This window comes from Triticum urartu, chromosome 6 (assembly GCF_003073215.2).
Source record: "Triticum urartu cultivar G1812 chromosome 6, Tu2.1, whole genome shotgun sequence".
NCBI classification, from domain to species: Eukaryota; Viridiplantae; Streptophyta; class Magnoliopsida; order Poales; family Poaceae; genus Triticum; species Triticum urartu.
In genome coordinates this window covers 244849572-244869252 of record NC_053027.1, presented here as the reverse complement: position 1 = coordinate 244869252, position 19681 = coordinate 244849572, and positions in this window count along the sequence as shown.

Genomic DNA, 19681 nt, shown 5'->3' with positions numbered 1-19681 from the left:
GGGCCCCTCGGTGCTCCACTGACGTACTCCTTCCTCCTATATATACCCACGTACCCCCAAACGATCATAACAGGAGCCAAAAACCTAATTCCACCGCCGCAACTTTCTGTATCCACGAGATCCCAGCTTGGGGCCTGTTCCGGAGCTCCACCGGAGAGGGCCGTTATCACGGAGGGCTTCTACATCTGTTGGGGAACGTAGTAATTTCAAAAAAAATCCTACGCACACACAAGATCATGGTGATGCATAGCAACGAGAGGGGAGAGTGTGATCTACGTACCCTTGTAGATCAACAACGGAAGCGTTAGCACAACGTGGTTGATGTAGTCGTACGTCTTCACGGCCCGACTGATCAAGCACCGAAATACGGCACCTCCGAGTTCTAGCACATGTTCAGCTCGATGACGATCCCCGGACTCCGATCCAGCAAAGTGTCGGGGAAGAGTTCCGTCAGCACGACGGCGTGGTGACGATCTTGATGTACTACCGTCGCAGGGCTTCGCCTAAGCACCGCTACAATATTATCGAGGACTATGGTGGAAGGGGGCACCGCACACGGCTAAGAATATGATCACGTGGATCAACTTCTGTGTCTAGGGGTGCTCCCTGCCTCCGTATATAAAGGTTCAAAGGGGGGGTGCGGCCGGCCAGGAGAGGGCACGCCAGGAGGAGTCCTACTCCCTCCGGGAGTAGGATTCACCCCCTTTCCTAGTTGGAATAGGATTCGGGAGGGGGAAAGAGGAGAGAGAGAAGGAAGGGGGCGCCGGCCCCCTCTCCTTGTCCTATTCGGACTAGGGGTGGAGGGGCGCGCGGCTCAGCCCTGGCCACCTCTCCTCTCTTCCACTAAAGCCCACTAAGGCCCATATACCTCCCGGGGGGTTCCGGTAACCTCCCGGTACTCCGGTAAAATCCTGATTTCACCCGGAACACTTCCGATATCCAAATATAGGCTTCCAATATATCAATCTTTATGTCTCGACCATTTCGAGACTCCTCGTCATGTCCGTGATCACATCCGGGACTCCGAACAAACTTCGGTACATCAAAATGCATAAACTCATAATATAACTGTCATTGAAACCTTAAGCGTGCGGACCCTACGGGTTCGAGAACAATGTAGACATGACCGAGACACGTCTCCGGCCAATAACCAATAGCGGAACCTGGATGCTCATATTGGCTCCTACATATTCTACGAAGATCTTTTATCGGTCAGACCGCATAACAACATACGTTGTTCCCTTTGTCATCGGTATGTTACTTGCCCGAGATTCGATCGTCGGTATCTCAATACCTAGTTCAATCTCGTTACCGGCAAGTCTCTTTACTCGTTCCGTAATACATCATCTCACAACTAACTCATTAGTTGTAATGCTTGCAAGGCTTATGTGATGTGCATTACCGAGAGGGCCTAGAGATACCTCTTCGACAATCGGAGTGACAAATCCTAATCTCGAAATACGCCAACCCAACATGTACCTTTGGATACACCTATAGAGCACCTTTATAATCACCCAGTTATGTTGTGACGTTTGGTAGCACACAAAGTGTTCCTCTGGCAAACGGGAGTTGCATAATCTCATAGTCATAGGAACATGTATAAGTCATGAAGAAAGAAATAGCAACATACTAAACGATCGGGTGCTAAGCTAATGGAATGGGTCATGTCAATTAGATCATTCACCTAATGATGTGATCCCGTTAATCAAATAACAACTCTTTGTCCATGGTTAGGAAACATAACCATCTTTGATTAATGAGCTAGTCTAGTAGAGGCATACTAGTGACACTCTGTTTGTCTATGTATTCACACATGTATTATGTTTCCGGTTAATACAATTCTAGCATGAATAATAAACATTTATCATGATATAAGGAAATAAATTATAACATTATTATTGCCTCTAGGGCATATTTCCTTCAGTCTCCCACTTTCACTAGAGTCAATAATCTAGATTACACAGTAATGATTCTAACACCCATGGAGCCTTGGTGCTGATCATGTTTTGCTCGTGGAAGAGGCTTAGTCAACAGGTCTGCTACATTCAGATCCGTATGTATCTTGCAAATCTCTATGTCTCCCACCTGGACTAGATCCCGGATGGAATTGAAGCGTCTCTTGATGTGCTTGGTTCTCTTGTGAAATCTGGATTCCTTTGCCAAGGCAATTGCACCAGTATTGTCACAAAAGATTTTCATTGGACCCGATGCACTAGGTATGACACCTAGATCGGATATGAACTCCTTCATCCAGACTCCTTCATTTGCTGCTTCCGAAACAGCTATGTATTCCGCTTCATACGTAGATCCCGCCACGACGCTTTGTTTAGAACTGCACCAACTGACAGCTCCACCGTTTAATGTAAACACGTATCCGGTTTGCGATGTAGAATCGTCCGGATCAGTGTCAAAGCTTGCATCGACGTAACCATTTACGATTAGCTCTTTGTCACCTCCATAAACGAGAAACATATCCTTAGTCCTTTTCAGGTATTTTAGGATGTTCTTGACCGCTGTCCAGTGATCCACTCCTGGATTACTTTGGTACCTCCCTGCTAGACTTATAGCAAGGCACACATCAGGTCTGGTACACAGCATTGCATACATGATAGAGCCTATGGCTGAAGCATAGGGAACATCTTTCATTTTCTCTCTATCTTCTGCAGTGGTCGGGCATTGAGTCTGACTCAACTTCACACCTTGTAACACAGGCAAGAACCCTTTCTTTGCTTGATCCATTTTGAACTTTTTCAAAACTTTGTCAAGGTATGTGGTTTGTGAAAGTCCAATTAAGCGTCTTGATCTATCTCTATAGATCTTTATGCCTAATATGTAAGCAGCTTCACCGAGGTCTTTCATTGAAAAACTCTTATTCAAGTATCCCTTTATGCTATCCAGAAATTCTATATCATTTCCAATTAGTAATATGTCATCCACATATAATATCAGAAATGCTACAGAGCTCCCACTCACTTTCTTGTAAATACAGGCTTCTCCAAAAGTCTGTATAAAACCAAATGCTTTGATCACACTATCAAAGCGTTTATTCCAACTCCGAGAGGCTTGCACCAGTCCATAAATGGATCGCTGGAGCTTGCACACTTTGTTAGCTACCTTTGGATCGACAAAACCTTCTGGTTGCATCATATACAACTCTTCTTCCAGAAATCCATTCAGGAATGCAGTTTTGACATCCATCTGCCAAATTTCATAATCATAAAATGCGGAATTGCTAACATGATTCGGACAGACTTAAGCATCGCTACGAGTGAGAAGGTCTCATCGTAGTCAACCCCTTGAACTTGCCGAAAACCTTTTGCGACAAGTCGAGCTTTGTAGACAGTAATATTACCGTGAGCGTCAGTCTTCTTCTTGAAGATCCATTTATTCTCAATTGCTTGCCAATCATTGCGCAAGTCAACCAAAGTCCATACTTTGTTCTCATACATGGATCCCATCTCAGATTTCATGGCTTCAAGCCATTTTGCGGAATCTGGGCTCACCATCGTTTCTTCATAGTTCGTAGGTTCATCATGATCTAGTAGCATGACTTCCAGAACAGGATTACCGTACCACTCTGGCGTGGATCTCACTCTGGTTGATCTACGAGGTTCAGTAGTATCTTGTTCTGAAGTTTCATGATCATTATCATTAGCTTCCTCACTAATTGGTGTAGGTGTCACAGAAACAGGTTTCTGTGATGTACTACTTTCCAATAAGGGAGTAGGTACAGTTACCTCGTCAAGTTCTACTTTCCTCGCACTCACTTCTTTCGAGAGAAACTCCTTCTCCAGAAAGTTTCCGAATTTAGAAACAAAAGTCTTGCCTTCGGATCTATGATAGAAGGTGTATCCAATAGTTTCCTTTGGATATCCTATGAAGACACATTTCTCCGATTTGGGTTCGAGCTTATCAGGTTGAAGCTTTTTCACATAAGCATCGCAGCCCCAAACTTTCAGAAACGACAACTTTGGTTTCTTGCCAAACCACAGTTCATAAGGCGTCGTCTCAACGGATTTTGATGGTGCCCTATTTAACGTGAATGCAGCCGTCTCTAGAGCGTATCCCCAAAACGATAGCGGTAAATCAGTAAGAGACATCATAGATCGTACCATATCTAGTAAAGTACGATTACGACATTCGGACACACCATTATGCTGTGGTGTTCCGGGTGGCGTGAGTTGCGAAACTATTCCACATTGTTTCAAATGTACACCAAACTCGTAACTCAAATATTCTCCTCCACGATCAGATCGTAGGAATTTTATTTTCTTGTTACGATGATTTTCAACTTCACTCTGAAATTCTTTGAACTTTTCAAACGTTTCAGACTTGTGTTTCATTAAGTAGATATGCCCATATCTGCTTAAGTCATCTGTGAAGGTGAGAAAATAACGATATCCGCCACGAGCCTCAACATTCATCGGACCACATACATCTGTATGTATGATTTCTAACAAATCTGTTGCTCTCTCCATAGTACCGGAGAACGGTGTTTTTGTCATCTTACCCATAAGGCACGGTTCGCAAGTACCAAGTGATTCATAATCAAGTGGTTCCAAAAGCCCATCAGTATGGAGTTTCTTCATGCGCTTTATACCGATATGACCTAAACGGCAGTGCCACAAATAAGTTGCACTATCATTATCAACTCTGCATCTTTTGGTTTCAACACTATGAATATGTGTGTCACTACTATCGAGATTTAATAAGAATAGACCACTCTTTAAGGGTGCATGACCATAAAAGATATTACTCATGTAAATAGAACAACCATTATTCTCTGATTTAAATGAATAACCGTCTCGCATCAAACAAGATCCAGATATAATGTTCATGCTTAATGCTGGCACCAAATAACAATTATTTAGGTCTAATATTAATCCCGAAGGTAGATGTAGAGGTAGCATGCCGACTGCGATCACATCGACTTTGGAACCGTTTCCCACGCGCATCATCACCTCATCCTTAGCCAATCTTCGCTTAATCCGTAGTCCCTGTTTCGAGTTGCAAATATTAGCAACAGAACCAGTATCAAATACCCAGGTGCTACTGCGAGCATTAGTAAGGTACACATCAATAACATGTATATCACATATACCTTTGTTCACCTTGCCATCCTTCTTATCCGCCAAATACTTGAGGCAGTTCCGCTTCCAGTGACCAGTCTGCTTGCAGTAGAAGCACTCAGTTTCAGGCTTAGGTCCAGGTTTGGGTTTCTTCTTTTGAGCAGCAACTTGCTTGCTGTTCTTTTTGAAGTTCCCCTTCTTCTTCCCTTTGCCCTTTTATTGAAACTAGTGGTCTTGTTGACCATCAACACTTGATGCTCCTTCTTGATTTCTACCTCCGCAGCTTTCAGCATTGCGAAGAGCTCGGGAATAGTCTTATTCATCCCTTGCATATTATAGTTCATCACGAAGCTCTTGTAGCTTGGTGGCAGTGATTGGAGAATTCTGTCAATGACGCAATCATCTGGAAGATTAACTCCCAATTGAATCAAGTGATTATTATACCCAAACATTTTGAGTATATGCTCACTGACAGAACTGTTCTCCTCCATCTTGCAGCTATAGAACTTATTGGAGACTTCATATCTCTCAATCCGGGCATTTGCTTGAAATATTAACTTCAACTCCTGGAACATCTCATATGCTCCATGACGTTCAAAACGTCGTTGAAGTCCCGATTCTAAGCCGAAAGCATGGCACACTGAACTATCGAGTAGTCATCAGCTTTGCTCTGCCAGATGTTCATAACATCTGGTGTTGCTCCAGCAGCAGGCCTGGCACCCAGCGGTGCTTCCAGGGCGTAATTCTTCTGTGCAGCAATGAGGATAATCCTCAAGTTACGGACCCAGTCCGTGTAATTGCTACCATCATCTTTCAACTTTGCTTTCTCAAGGAACGCATTAAAATTCAACGGAACAACAGCACGGGCCATCTATCTACAATCAAACATAAATAAGCAAGATACTATCAGGTACTAAGTTCATGATAAATTTAGGTTCAATTAATCATATTACTTAAGAACTCCCACTTAGATAGACATCCCTCTAATCCTCTAAGTGATTACGTGATCCAAATCAACTAAACCATGTCCGATCATCACGTGAGATGGAGTAGTTTCATTGGTGAACATCGCTATGTTGATCATATCTGCTATATGATTCACGCTCGACCTTTCGGTCTCCGTGTTCCGAGGCCATATCTGTATATGCTTGGCTCGTCAAGTATAACCTGAGTATTCCACGTGTGCAACTTTTTTGCACCCGTTGTATTTGAACGTAGAGCCTATCACACCCGATCATCACGTGGTGTCTCAGCACGAAGAACTTTCGCAACGGTGCATACTCAGGGAGAACACTTCTTGATAATTTAGTGAGAGATCATCTTATAATGCTACCGTCAATCAAAGCAAGATAAGATGCATAAAAGATAAACATCACATGCAATCAATATAAGTGATATGATATGGCCATCATCATCTTGTGCTTGTGATCTCCATCTTCGAAGCACCGTCGTGATCACCATCATCACCGGCACGACACCTTGATCTCCATCGTAGCATCGTTGTCGTCTCGCCAATCTTATGCTTCCACGGCTATCGCTACCGCTTAGTGATAAAGTAAAGCATTACGGCGCGATTGCATTGCATACAATAAAGCGCATTGAAAGCAATGTCGCAAGTGAGGTAATCTTCACACAACCCATGTAATACATAAGGGACAGAGATACATAGTTGGCTTGCAATCGCCACTTCACACAATACATGAATAAAGCATTACATCATCCAAATACAAACAAGGTCCGGCTACAGAACCAAAATAAAAGAAGACTACCCCAAAAGCTACACAGATCCCCGATCGACCCCAACTGGGCTCCACTACTGATCAACTAGAACGAAACAACACAAAGGATAAGATCTTCAATGAGCTCCTCCATGAGCTTGGTTGCGTCACTTGCTCAGTTCAACGGCACCTGCAAGCTGGTTTTGGAAGTATCTGTGAGTCACGGGGACTCAACAATCTCACACCCTCGCGATCAAGACTATTTAAGCTCATGGGTAAGGTAAAGGTATGATGTGGAGCTGCAGCAAGCGACTAGCATATATGGTGGCTAACCTATTCGCAAAAGAGAGCGAGAAGAGAAGGCAAAGCACGGTCGAACAACTGTGATCAAGAAGTGATCCTAGAACAACCTACGTCAAGCATAACTCCAACACCGTGTTCACTTCCCGGACTCCGCCGAGAAGAGACCATCACGGCTACACACGCGGTTGATGTATTTTAATTAAGATCCACTTCAGGTTTTCTACAACCGGACATTAACAAATTCCCATCTGCCCATAACCGCGGGCACGGCTTTCGAAAGTTCAAATCCCTGCAGGGGTGTCCCAACTTAGCCCATCACAAGCTCTCACGGTCAATGAAGGATATTCCTTCTCCCAAGACAATCCGATCAGACTCGGCATCCCGGTTACAAGACATCCTCGACAATGGTAAAACAAGTCCAGCAAGACCGCTCGATGCGCCGACATCCCGATAGGATCTGCACATATCTCGTTCTCAGGGCAACACCGGATAAGCAATCCGTACAACTAAAACCAGCTCTCGAGTTTCCCCGAGGTGGCGCTGCAAGGGGCTCTAGTTTGGACCAACACTTAGACAAGCATTGGCCCGGGGGTTTAAAATAAAGATGACCCTTGGGCTGGCCTAACCCAAGGGAAAAAGGCTAGGTGGCGAATGGTAAAACCAAGGTTGGGCCTTGCTGGAGGAGTTTTATTCAAAGTGAACTGTCAAGGGGTTCCCATTATAACCCAACCGCGTAAGGAACGCAAAATTCGGGAATATAACACCGATATGACGGAAACTAGGGCGGCAAGAGTGGAACAAAAAACCAGGCATAAGGCCGAGCCTTCCACCCTTTACCAATTATATAGATGCATTAATTCAATAAGAGATATTGTGATATCCCAACAAGTAAACATATTCCAACAAGGAACAACATCTCCATGGTCCAACAAGGAACAAACTTCAATCTTCACCTGCTACTAACAACGCTATAAGAGGGGCTGAGCAAAGCGGTAACATAGCCAAACAACGGTTTGCTAGGACAAGGTGGGTTAGAGGCTTGGTTCAACAATATGGGAAGCATTATAAGCAAGTGGTAGGTATCGCAGCATAGGCATAGCAAAAGAACGAGCAACTAGCAAGCAAAGATACAAGTGATTTCGAGGGTATGGTCATCTTGCCTGAAATCCCGCAAGGAAGAAGAACGAGTCCATGAAGAAGACAAACGGACGTAGACGAACGGGTCCTCACAAACGCGACGATAACGGAACCAACCCGAAGAAGCAACACCGAAAAGAAACACACAACATAGTAAACAACCAACACATGAACATGGTATGATATGCGGGATGCGGTATGCGATGCATATGCATGATTTGCAAAGGAATGATTGAACCTGGCCTCAACATGGAAATCCAAGAGTGCCACTAGAAAGATGAGGTGATTTCGGTTGAAATCGATATAAAGATCACCGGAATCGGATGCACAGTTTGGAAATGGCAAGCAAAACAAATATGGCACTGGTCTGCGATAATCAGCAAGTGACCAACTAAATGCATCAAGATAAATATGCTACAGCACTCAAACATGGCAACAAAATACATGGAAGGAATCCACTCAAGATGCTTGAGAAAAGATGAACACTGAGCTACGGATAATTCATCAATTAACAGGTTCAAACAATCATGGCAAAAGTGCAAAAGATAACAGGTTTCAGACTTAGTGAAACTAACACGAGTCTGGAATTTATTATCAGGAAGCATACTTTAGAGCATGAAAACTGCAAGCTACAGGAACTTAACATGGAAAATCAAGACATGGCATGAAGCTACTCAAAGCACTTAACAATAGTCCCTTAGTGACCTTGAGCCAAAAGGGATCAGAAAATACAATTGCAAGCATGTGAACATGGCAAAAACATAAACATATACAGACTAAGCATACAGATTAGCAAGTATGCATGTTTACGAACTCGATGCACTCACTAAAAAGCATGGAATCACAAACTAAGCATACACTCATCAAGAAGACATGGCATAGAAGCTATACATGGCAAGAACAACAACATATCATGCACGGATCAATAACAACAAGCTCGGCAAAATCGCTAAACAAGTTAACAATCTGCCAGGAATATTTAATAGCAAAAGTAGAGCTCGATTGACTCAAGATAGGTTGCTCCATAAATGCAAACAAAGACATGGATGGATATAGCACCACAATATTAACAAATCATCCTTACTGATCGTCCTCAAAAGAGGCACGGATCACTTGGAAACAACATGAACATATGGCATAACGACAAAAACAGAACAAGGACTTAGTGAAATTCTAAGTCCTTGAAATCAGCATTACCGATTACTCTACTTTGCAAGCTTGTGCTAGTCACCACAAATATCACAAAAGTACATGGCAAGCACCACTGTAAATATGGCATGGCATATAACAAAACACATGTAGAGGTCAGGGTCATAGCATGCACACATTAATCATGGCAAAAATGACAAAATGCCATTTGCTGAAACAGATCTGACAAATTCCTCACATGGCCCTCTTCCAACAGCATTTCGGGCATCAAGATGAGCTCAAATGAAAATGATGCAGTGAGATGAAATGATGTACTCATTGAAACAAACATTTTGATATGCTACACGCGCAAAACGGAGCTACGGATGCAAAATTATGATGCGTTGAAAAATGCAAAAAAGATAACTAGGAGGGGGCAAAAGTCAACCCGACAAGTTAGGGTTCCAGATCGGATCTGGATCCGGATCGGCCGGCGCGGACTTCTAGGAGATCGCCGGAGTAGTCACCGGAGGGGAGGGAGACGGCGGCCGGAGCTTGGGAAGGAGCGAGATCCCGCCGGAGAGAGGTCGGGGCGGCTCAGCCGGGGGCCGGCGAGGTCCGGGGTGGCGTGGCCGGACTCGCTCGCCGGGACGACGCGGGCGGAGGCCAGCAAGGTGCGCCGGGCGGCGGTCAGCGGCGGTGTGGCGGATGGCGAGGACGGCGGCGAGCGGAGGAACGGGCGGCCGGCGGGGAGGGCGCCGCGGCGGGCTAGCAGCGCGATGCATGGGCCGGGTGGCGGCGCGGGATGGGCCCCGCGGGCCTACTGCGGGCCGTGCGGGTCGGCGGTGGCGGAGGGCGCGGTGGTGACAGGTGGCGCAATGGGAGTGGACGCGGGAGGCGGCGGAGCTGACGTGTCGCCCCGGGATTGGTCCGGACGACGTGGCTGAGGCGGCGGACTTGTCCGGCGCGGACGAATTTGTCCGGCGGCGCGAGGTGGACGAAGGTTAGGGTTTATCTGCGTGAGAATTTCGGAGGGAGACACATATTTATAGGTAGAGGGAGCTAGGAGAGTCCAAATGAGGTGGGGTTTGTGGCCACGCGATCGTGATCGAACGACCGAGATGATAGAAGGGGTTTAGGTGGGTTTTGGGCCAAATTGGAAGGGTGTTGGGCTGCAACACATACGAGGCCTTTTCGGTCCCTCGGTTAACCGTTGGAGTATCAAACGAAGTCCAAATGGCGCGAAACTTGACAAGCGGTCTACCGGTAGTAAACCAAGGCCGCATGACAAGTCTCGGTCCAATCCGAAAACGTTTAACACCCGCACACGAAAAAGAGGTAGAAAGGAACACCGGGTGACATAGGAGCGCCGGATTGCAAAACGGACAACGGGGAAAAAGCTCAGATGCATGAGACGAACATGTATGCAAATGAAATGCACATGATGACATGATATGCAATGCATGACACGCAAGCAATGACAAGGCAACAACAGCGAATAACTGGAGGACACCTGGCACATCGGTCTCAGGGCGTTACAACACTCCACCACTACGAGAGGATCTCGTCCCGAGATCTAGAATGCCACCGGAGGGACAACGGAAGAGAAAGAGAGGAGGTAGAACTAAGTTGCTCCTTTGACAAACGAGTGAAACCAAAGAACCTTGAAAAAGGTTAAACCATTTCGAGAAAAGAATACAACGGAGATAAATGAAGTTGAAAACACTCTGTTAGAAAAGAGGAACAAAGAAGAACAACTTTGGGCAGCACTCTGGTTGAGAAGAGATGCAAGGCTTGATAAGGCGAAAAGAACTTGTGAAAAAAGGACAGAACACTCCGGTTAAATGGATAAGCACGAAAAGAACACGATCCAAGATGATGAGAGAAAAGAGCAACATCACAATGGCTCCGGAACAAAAGAATAGAAGATAGATAATTGAAATAAAATAATGGAGAAGAAAATGCCATCTTATGCCACAAAAGAGCTTGAGAAGGCATCCTTAGGAGACGGATCGAACGGAGTTGTTGGAACACCAACAACAAAAAGAATATGCTTGATATGGTCTTATGGAATACATCTCAAATTATGAGGTGACAACCTGCCACTCACGGGAAAAAGAATTGGATTGGTATGAACAATGAGACGAGAAAATATTCCACCGGGAGGATAAAAAGAACTTGGGTCCTTTATAAGCACCATAGATATTAACAAACCTTAGGGAAGGCTTTAGGTGGAATATAACCCAAGATAACTCAAATGACGAGATTGATGGATTTAAAATATCTCATCCTTGACAACATGTGAATCATGAAACATGAACTCAAATTATCAAGAATGACATAATACCACCTCCAATAATATGGTAGAAAGAATTGCACTCCGGATTGCAAGAAGAAGAAAGCTTGAACTCCTCTGAAAATAATCTTGATGAACGTTTCGAGAACGGGTTAAGTCCTTTATGGACCATCATGCAGAAACTTCATGAAGAACTCCGGTATACAAAAGAATGATCAAACGAAAAGAAAGATGAGAAGAGTAAGGTTGAAGCCTTGCAATGATTAGATGAAGCTTTGCGACTAGATAAAGAGAAAACTTGGAACTCCAGAAAAGAAAGATGAACAAATGGAAACAAGAATTTGATGAGCCTCCGGAATAAGGAATTAATCACTTGATGAAGCAAGAATGCGAATTACGTTATGCGTATCCATCACCAATTTAAATTGATGACAATCAACGGATTTGGCATATTACTTATTCTCGTAGAAAATATTAAGAGAGATATAACATAAACTTGGGACGGTCTTCGATGATCCACCGGTAGGATGAAAGAACGAATGAATCTGTATGATAACGAAGGAGAAGAACTCTTGAATGAACCACTGTAAGAATTTGAAATGAATGAAGTAAAGGGATGAATCGCCGGTAAGAATTAGAGAATGAATCAGGATACTTGAGGGAATTTAGATACATAAGAACGAAGAGATTGCGAGCTGATTAGAGAATCCTTGATTTAAGCAGCGGTATGATTTAGAGTATGAGAGCTTAAAGCTAGAATGAATAAATCTTAGATGATGGCTCCGGAGAATCAAACTGAAACGACTCCTGAATTGCTCCGGATTGGTGAAAAGGAATTCTCAGAATCAAAAATAATTATGAAAGGATGGCAACAAGCTATCCCCATGAATCTTGAAGAGAATGGAGCAATCTTAAAGAGAAACTCTTCTTCGGTCTTCAAACGCAGAGAATGACGATGAGAAACACCAGGAAATTGTTGAGATACTCCGGGATGAAAAATGGAAAGGTTGAACCAAAGATGAAAAGAACTTGAAAGATCTTGGAGAAAAACATATGACTGATGATGAATCATTCTTACGTCAAACTTGTAAAAAGAATTTAGGACAGCTCCGGGAAAATTAGAAGAGTCAGGTCAGATCCTAGGAAAAAGACATGTGGGTTAGGGCCCACTCAAAAGAAACACCGTAGAACGATTACTTGAAAGAGAGATTGCACCAGTTGAATTAAATGACTTGAATGAGATAACATCCTCGAAAGAGCTGGAACGAAAGAAGAGTGGAAACACGAATCTTCGAGATATCTTGAGCACTCCGGAACAAATGGATAGCGAGAGGTGAATAATCAAGAAGTGCACCGGCAAGAGAAAACATTTCGAACGAGGAAAAGATATGATCAACACCAAAAGCTTGAATTGAATCCACCGGAGAAGAAAAGAATGGAGAATGAAGAACGAGTAGAGCATCTTCATGAGAAACACCGGGTAAAAACATAAAGGAAAAAGAATGGAGAGACCTCCATCAATAAAATGGATAGTGATTAAGAAATCTGAATCCTTCAAGACAAACAAGGGCGGGAGGGTGGGAAAAAAACAAAGACAACTTGGAACGGATGACACAAATGCCGTTGAGAATAACTAGTAATAGATCTTGCTGATATTGAAATGATCGGATCCACTTGAAGAAAAGCACACCGGTTGCAAAGGATTGACATGACAGTCTCGATTATCATGAAGGTTTGGTATTCACATAGGGGTATGAGAACACCATTTGGGGAAGGTATGGAATCAACATTTGACTTCGAAGCAACTCGAATACCATAACTCAAAACAAAACAAAGGATTGGCTTGCAAAATAAGCCGGAACAAACATATGATAGAGATTTCGTCCGAAGTTTTCATGGTGGGGCCTACACGGGCTCGATCGTACAGCACCGTCATGTACAAGGCAGTGCACATGACATACAAAGCGTCCCCGAGTCGGCATAGCCAAGGACTCTTTAAGACACAACGAGACCACTGTAAAACCAACCGTGAATAGGCGGACCACTAGACGTCAAACCCAAATTTCGTATCATACATCTGTCGGAAAGATATCCTAAGAGCTACTTGAATTCCCACTTATAAACTCCCGAAACTTTCCGGTTATGCAATCAGGTGTTGGGGATACAGGGGAAGCATAATATCTCACCCAAACTAACAAATCCTACATCCAGCTGTATCCATCCTTCAACACATAACCAAGAAACCTTCGAAAATCATCTACCTCAACCTTCGAAAAGCATCCGTTATACGAGTTATGGCAATACTCACTCCCGCCCTAGTACTGGGTGGCGTCGAGGTTATCTCACCAACAACTGCATAAAAGAGATTTTCGATGTCGGCGAAACTAATCTCAGGTATTCCAGAACTGAACGATAAAATTGTGACGACAACACCTCGGAGCTCAACTCCCCGGGACACTGCCACAACCCCTAAATGACAGGAGGCACCAAGAACAATGTTCTCGTCACAAAACCATCGGAACAATTCCAAGATACCCGCGTGATCCTAAAATTTTTTTAGTGAAATTTGAGAAGAGAAGAGTCAAAACTCTATGTCAGGATGCCTTACCAGAGCGATGAAGGGATTGAGGAGTAAAAATAATTCCTAAACTCTTCGATATATATAATCCTAGATGACTCAAAACATTTTTCTAGACTCATCAACGCCAGTGATTCGATCAAGCAGGGGGCTCCTAAGGTCGGGGAAGGCTCTGATACCAACTTGTAACGCCCTCGATGCGGCTATATCTCCCACGTGTCCAAGCACGACTTAGAGGCATAACCGCATTGGAAGCAATGTCGCAAGTGAGGTAATCTTCACACAACCCATGTAATACATAAAGGACAGAGATACATAGTTGGCTTGCAATCGCCACTTCACACAATACATGAATAAAGCATTACATCATCCAAATACAAACAAGGTCCGGCTACGGAACCAAAATAAAAGAAGACTACCCCAAAAGCTACACAGATCCCCAATCGACCCCAACTGGGCTCCACTACTGATCAACTAGAACGAAACAACACAAAGGATAAGATCTTCAACGAGCTCCTCCTTGAGCTTGGTTGCGTCACCTGCTCGGTTCAACGGCACCTGCAAGCTGGTTTTGGAAGTATCTGTGAGTCACGGGGACTCAGCAATCTCACACCCTCGCGATCAAGACTATTTAAGCTCATGGGTAAGGTAAAGGTATGATGTGGAGCTGCAGCAAGCGACTAGCATATATGGTGGCTAACCTATTCGCAAAAGAGAGCGAGAAGAGAAGGAAAAGCACGGTCGAACAACTATGATCAAGAAGTGATCCTAGAACAACCTACGTCAACCATAACTCCAACACCGTGTTCACTTCTCGGACTCCGCCGAGAAGAGACCATCACGGCTACACGCGCGGTTGATGTATTTTAATTAAGATCCACTTCAGGTTTTCTACAACCGGACATTAACAAATTCCCATCTGCCCATAACCGTGGGCACGGCTTTCGAAAATTCAAATCCCTGCAGGGGTGTCCCAACTTAGCCCATCACAAGCTCTCACGGTCAATGAAGGATATTCCTTCTCCCAAGACAATCCGATCAAACTCGGCATCTCGGTTACAAGACATCCTCGACAATGGTAAAACAAGTCCAGCAAGACCGCTCAATGCGTCGACATCCCGATAGGAGCTGCACATATCTCGTTCTCAGGGCAACACCGGATAAGCAATCCGTACAACTAAAACCAGCCCTCGAGTTTCCCCGAGGTGGCGCTGCAAGGGGCTCTAGTTTGGACCAACACTTAGACAAGCATTGGCCCGGGGGATTAAAATAAAGATGACCCTTGGGCTGGCCTAACCCAAGGGAAAAAGGCTAGGTGGCGAATGGTAAAACCAAGGTTGGGCCTTGCTGGAGGAGTTTTATTCAAAGCGAACTGCCAAGGGGTTCCCATTATAACCCAACCGCGTAAGGAACGCAAAATCCGGGAACATAACACCGATATGACGGAAACTAGGGCGGAAAGAGTGGAACAAAACACCAGGCATAAGGCCGAGCCTTCCATGCTTTACCAATTATATAGATGCATTAATTCAATAAGAGATATTGTGATATCCCAACAAGTAAACATATTCCAACAAGGAACAACATCTCCATGTTCCAACAAGGAACAAACTTCAATCTTCACCTGCAACTAACAACGCTATAAGAGGGGCTGAGCAAAGCGGTAACATAGCCAAACAACGGTTTGCTAGGACAAGGTGGGTCAGAGGCTTGGTTCAACAATATGGGAGGCATGATAAGCAAGTGGTAGGTATCGCAGCATAGGCATAGCAAAAGAACGAGCAACTAGCAAGCAAAGATACAAGTGATTTCGAGGGTATGGTCATCTTGCCTGAAATCCCGCAAGGAAGAAGAACGAGTCCATGAAGAAGACAAACGGACGTAGACGAACAGGTCCTCACAAACGCGACGATAACGGAACCAACCCAAAGAAGCAACACCGGAAAGAAACACACAACATAGTAAACAACCAACACATGAACATGGTATGATATGCGGGATGCGGTATGCGATGCATATGCATGATTTGAAAAGGAATGATTGAACCTGGCCTCAACCTGGAAATCCAAGAGTGCCACTGGAAAGATGAGGTGATTTCGGTTGAAATCGATATAAAGATCACCGGAAACGGATGCACGGTTTGGAAATGGCAAGCAAAACAAATATGGCACCGGTCTGCGATAATCAGCAAGTGACCAACTAAATGCATCAAGATAAATATGCTACAACACTCAAACATGGCAAAAAAATACATGGAAGGAATCCACTAAAGATGCTTGACAAAAGATGAACACTAAGCTACGGATAATTCATCAATTAACAGGTTCAAACAAGCATGGCAAAAGTGCAAAAGATAACAGGTTTCAGACTTAGTGAAACTAACACGAGTCTGGAATTTGTTATCAGGAAGCATACTTTAGAGCATGAAAACTGCAAGCTACAGGAACATAACATGGCAAATCAAGACATGGCATGAAGCTACTCAAAGCACTTAACAATAGTCCCTTAGTGACCTTGAGCCAAACGGGATCAGAAAATACAATTGCAAGCATGTGAACATGGCAAAAACATAAACAGATACAGACCTAGTGAAAAAACTGGAGCATGCAAAACATATTAGCAAGTAGGCATTTTTACGAGCTCGATGCACTCACTACAAAGCATGGCATGCCAAACTAAGCATACACTCATCAAGAAGACATGGCATAGAAGCTAGACATGGCAAGAACAACAACATATCATGCACGGATCAATAACAACAAGCTCGGCAAAATCGCTAAACAAGTTAACAATCTGCCAGGAACATTTAATAGCAAAAGTAGAGCTCGATTGACTCAAGCTAGGGTGCTACATAAATGCAAACAAAGACATGGATGGATAGGGCACCACAATGTTAACAAATCATCCTTACTGATCATCCTCAAAAGAGGCACGGATCACTAGGAAACAACATGAACATATGGCATGACGACAAAAACAAAACAAGGACTTGGTGAAATTCTAAGTCCTTGAAATCAGCATTACCGATTACGCTACTTTGCAAGCTTGTGCTTGTCACCACAAATATCACAAAAATACATGGCAAGCACCACTGTAAAGATGGCATGGCATATAACAAAACACATGTAGAGCTCAGGGTCATAGCATGCACACATTAATCATGGCAAAAATGACAAAATGCCATTTGCTGAAATAGATCTCACAAATTCCTCACATGGCCCTCTTCCAACAGCATTTCGGGCATCAAGATGATCTCAAATGAAAATGATGCAATGAGATGAAATGATGTACTCGTCGAGATGAACATTTAGATATGCTACACGCGCAAAACAGAGCTACGGATGCAAAGTTATGCGTTGAAAAATGCAAAAAGATAACTAGGAGGGGGCAAAAGTCAACCTGAGAAGTTAGGGTTCCAGATCGGATCTGGATCCGGATCGGCCGCCGCGGACTTCGAGGAGATCGCCGGAGTAGTCGCCGGAGGGGAGGGAGACGGCGGCCGGAGCTTGGGGAGGAGCGAGATCCCGCCGGAGAGAGGTCGGGGCGGCTCAGCCGGGGGCCGGGGAGGTCCGGGGCGGCGCGGCCGGACTCGCTCGCCGGGACGGTGCGGGCGGAGGCCAGCGAGGTGGGCCGGGCAGCGAGGTGCGCCGGGCGGCGAGGCGCGGCGGTGGGCGGTGATCGGTGGCGAATGGCGAGGACGGCGACGAACGTAGGAACGGGCGGCCGGCGGGGAGGGCGCCGCGGCGGGCTAGCGGCGCGATGCACGAGCCGGGAGGCAGCGCGGGATGGGCCCCGCGGGCCTGCTGCGGGCCGCGCGGGCCGGCGGCGGCGGAGGGCGTGGTGGCGACAGGTGGCGCAATGGGAGTGGACGCGGAAGGGGGCGGAGCTGACGTGTCGCCCCGGGATTGGTCTGGGCAACGTGGCTGAGGCGGTGGACATGTCCGGCGCAGACGAATTTGTCCGGCGGCGCGAGGTGGACGAAGGTTAGGGTTTATCTGCGCGAGAATTTCGGAGGGAGACACATATTTATAGGTAGAGGGAGCTAGGAGAGTCCAAATGAGGTGCGGTTTGCGGCCACGCGATCGTGATCGAACGACCGAGATGATAGAAGGCGTTTAGGTGGGTTTTGGGCCAAATTGGAAGGGTGTTGGGCTGCAACACATATGAGGCCTTTTTGGTCCCTCGGTTAACCGTTAGAATATCAAACGAAGTCCAAATGGCGCGAAACTGGACAGGCGGTCTACCGGTAGTAAACCAAGGCCGCATGACAAGTCTCGGTCCAATCCGAAAATGTTTAACACCCGCACATGAAAAAGAGGTAGAAAGGAACACCGGGTGACATAGGAGCGCCGGATTGCAAAACGGACAACGGGGAAAAAGCTCGGATGAATGAGACAAACATGTATGCAAATGAAATGCACATGATGACATGATATGCAATGCATGACACGCAAGCAATGACAAGGCAACAATAGCGAATAACTGGAGGACACCTGGCACATCGGTCTCGGGGCGTTACACCGATGAATTGTGGGTTTATGATCAAGTCTATCTATGAACAATATTTGAATCTTCTCTGAATTCTTTTATGTATGATTGGTTATCTTTGCAAGTCTCTTCGAATTATCCATTTGGTTTGGCCAACTAGATTGGTAGTTCTTGCCACGGGAGAAGTGCTTAGCTTTGGGTTCGATCTTGCGGTGTTCTTTCCAAGTGACAGAAGGGGCAGCAAGACACGTATTGTATCGTTGCCATCGAGGATAACAAGATGGGGTTTATTTCATATTGCATGAATTTATCTCTCTACATCATGTCATCTTGCTTAAAGCGTTACTCTGTTTTTAACTTAATACTCTAGATGCATGTTGGATAGCGGTCGATGAGTGGAGTAATAGTAGTAGATGCAGAATCGTTTCGATCTACTTGTCACGGACGTGATGCCTATGTACATGATCATGCCTAGATATTCTCATAACTATGCTCAATTCTGTCAGTTGCTCAACAGTAATTTGTTCACCCACCGTAGAAAACTTATGCTCTCGAGAGAAGCCACTAGTGAAACCTATGGCCCCCGAGTCTATTCTCATCATATCAATCTCCATCACTTTAATCTTGTTTTGTTTTTACTTTGCCTTTTACTTTTCACTTTGCATCTTTATATCAAAAATACCAAAAATATTATCTATCGGATCTCACTTCCGTAAGTAACCGTGAAGGGATTGACAACCCCTAATCGCGTTGGTTGCGTTGAGCTCTCTGTGTTGTGTAGGTATGAGGGACTTGCGCGTGGCCTCCTACTGGATTGATACCTTGGTTCTCAAAAACTGAGGGAAATACTTACGCTACTCTGCTGCATCATCCCTTCCTCTTCGGGGAAAACCAACGCAAGCTTAAGACATAGCAAGAAGGATTTCTGGCGCCGTTGCCGGGGAGGTTCGCGCAAGTCAAGATT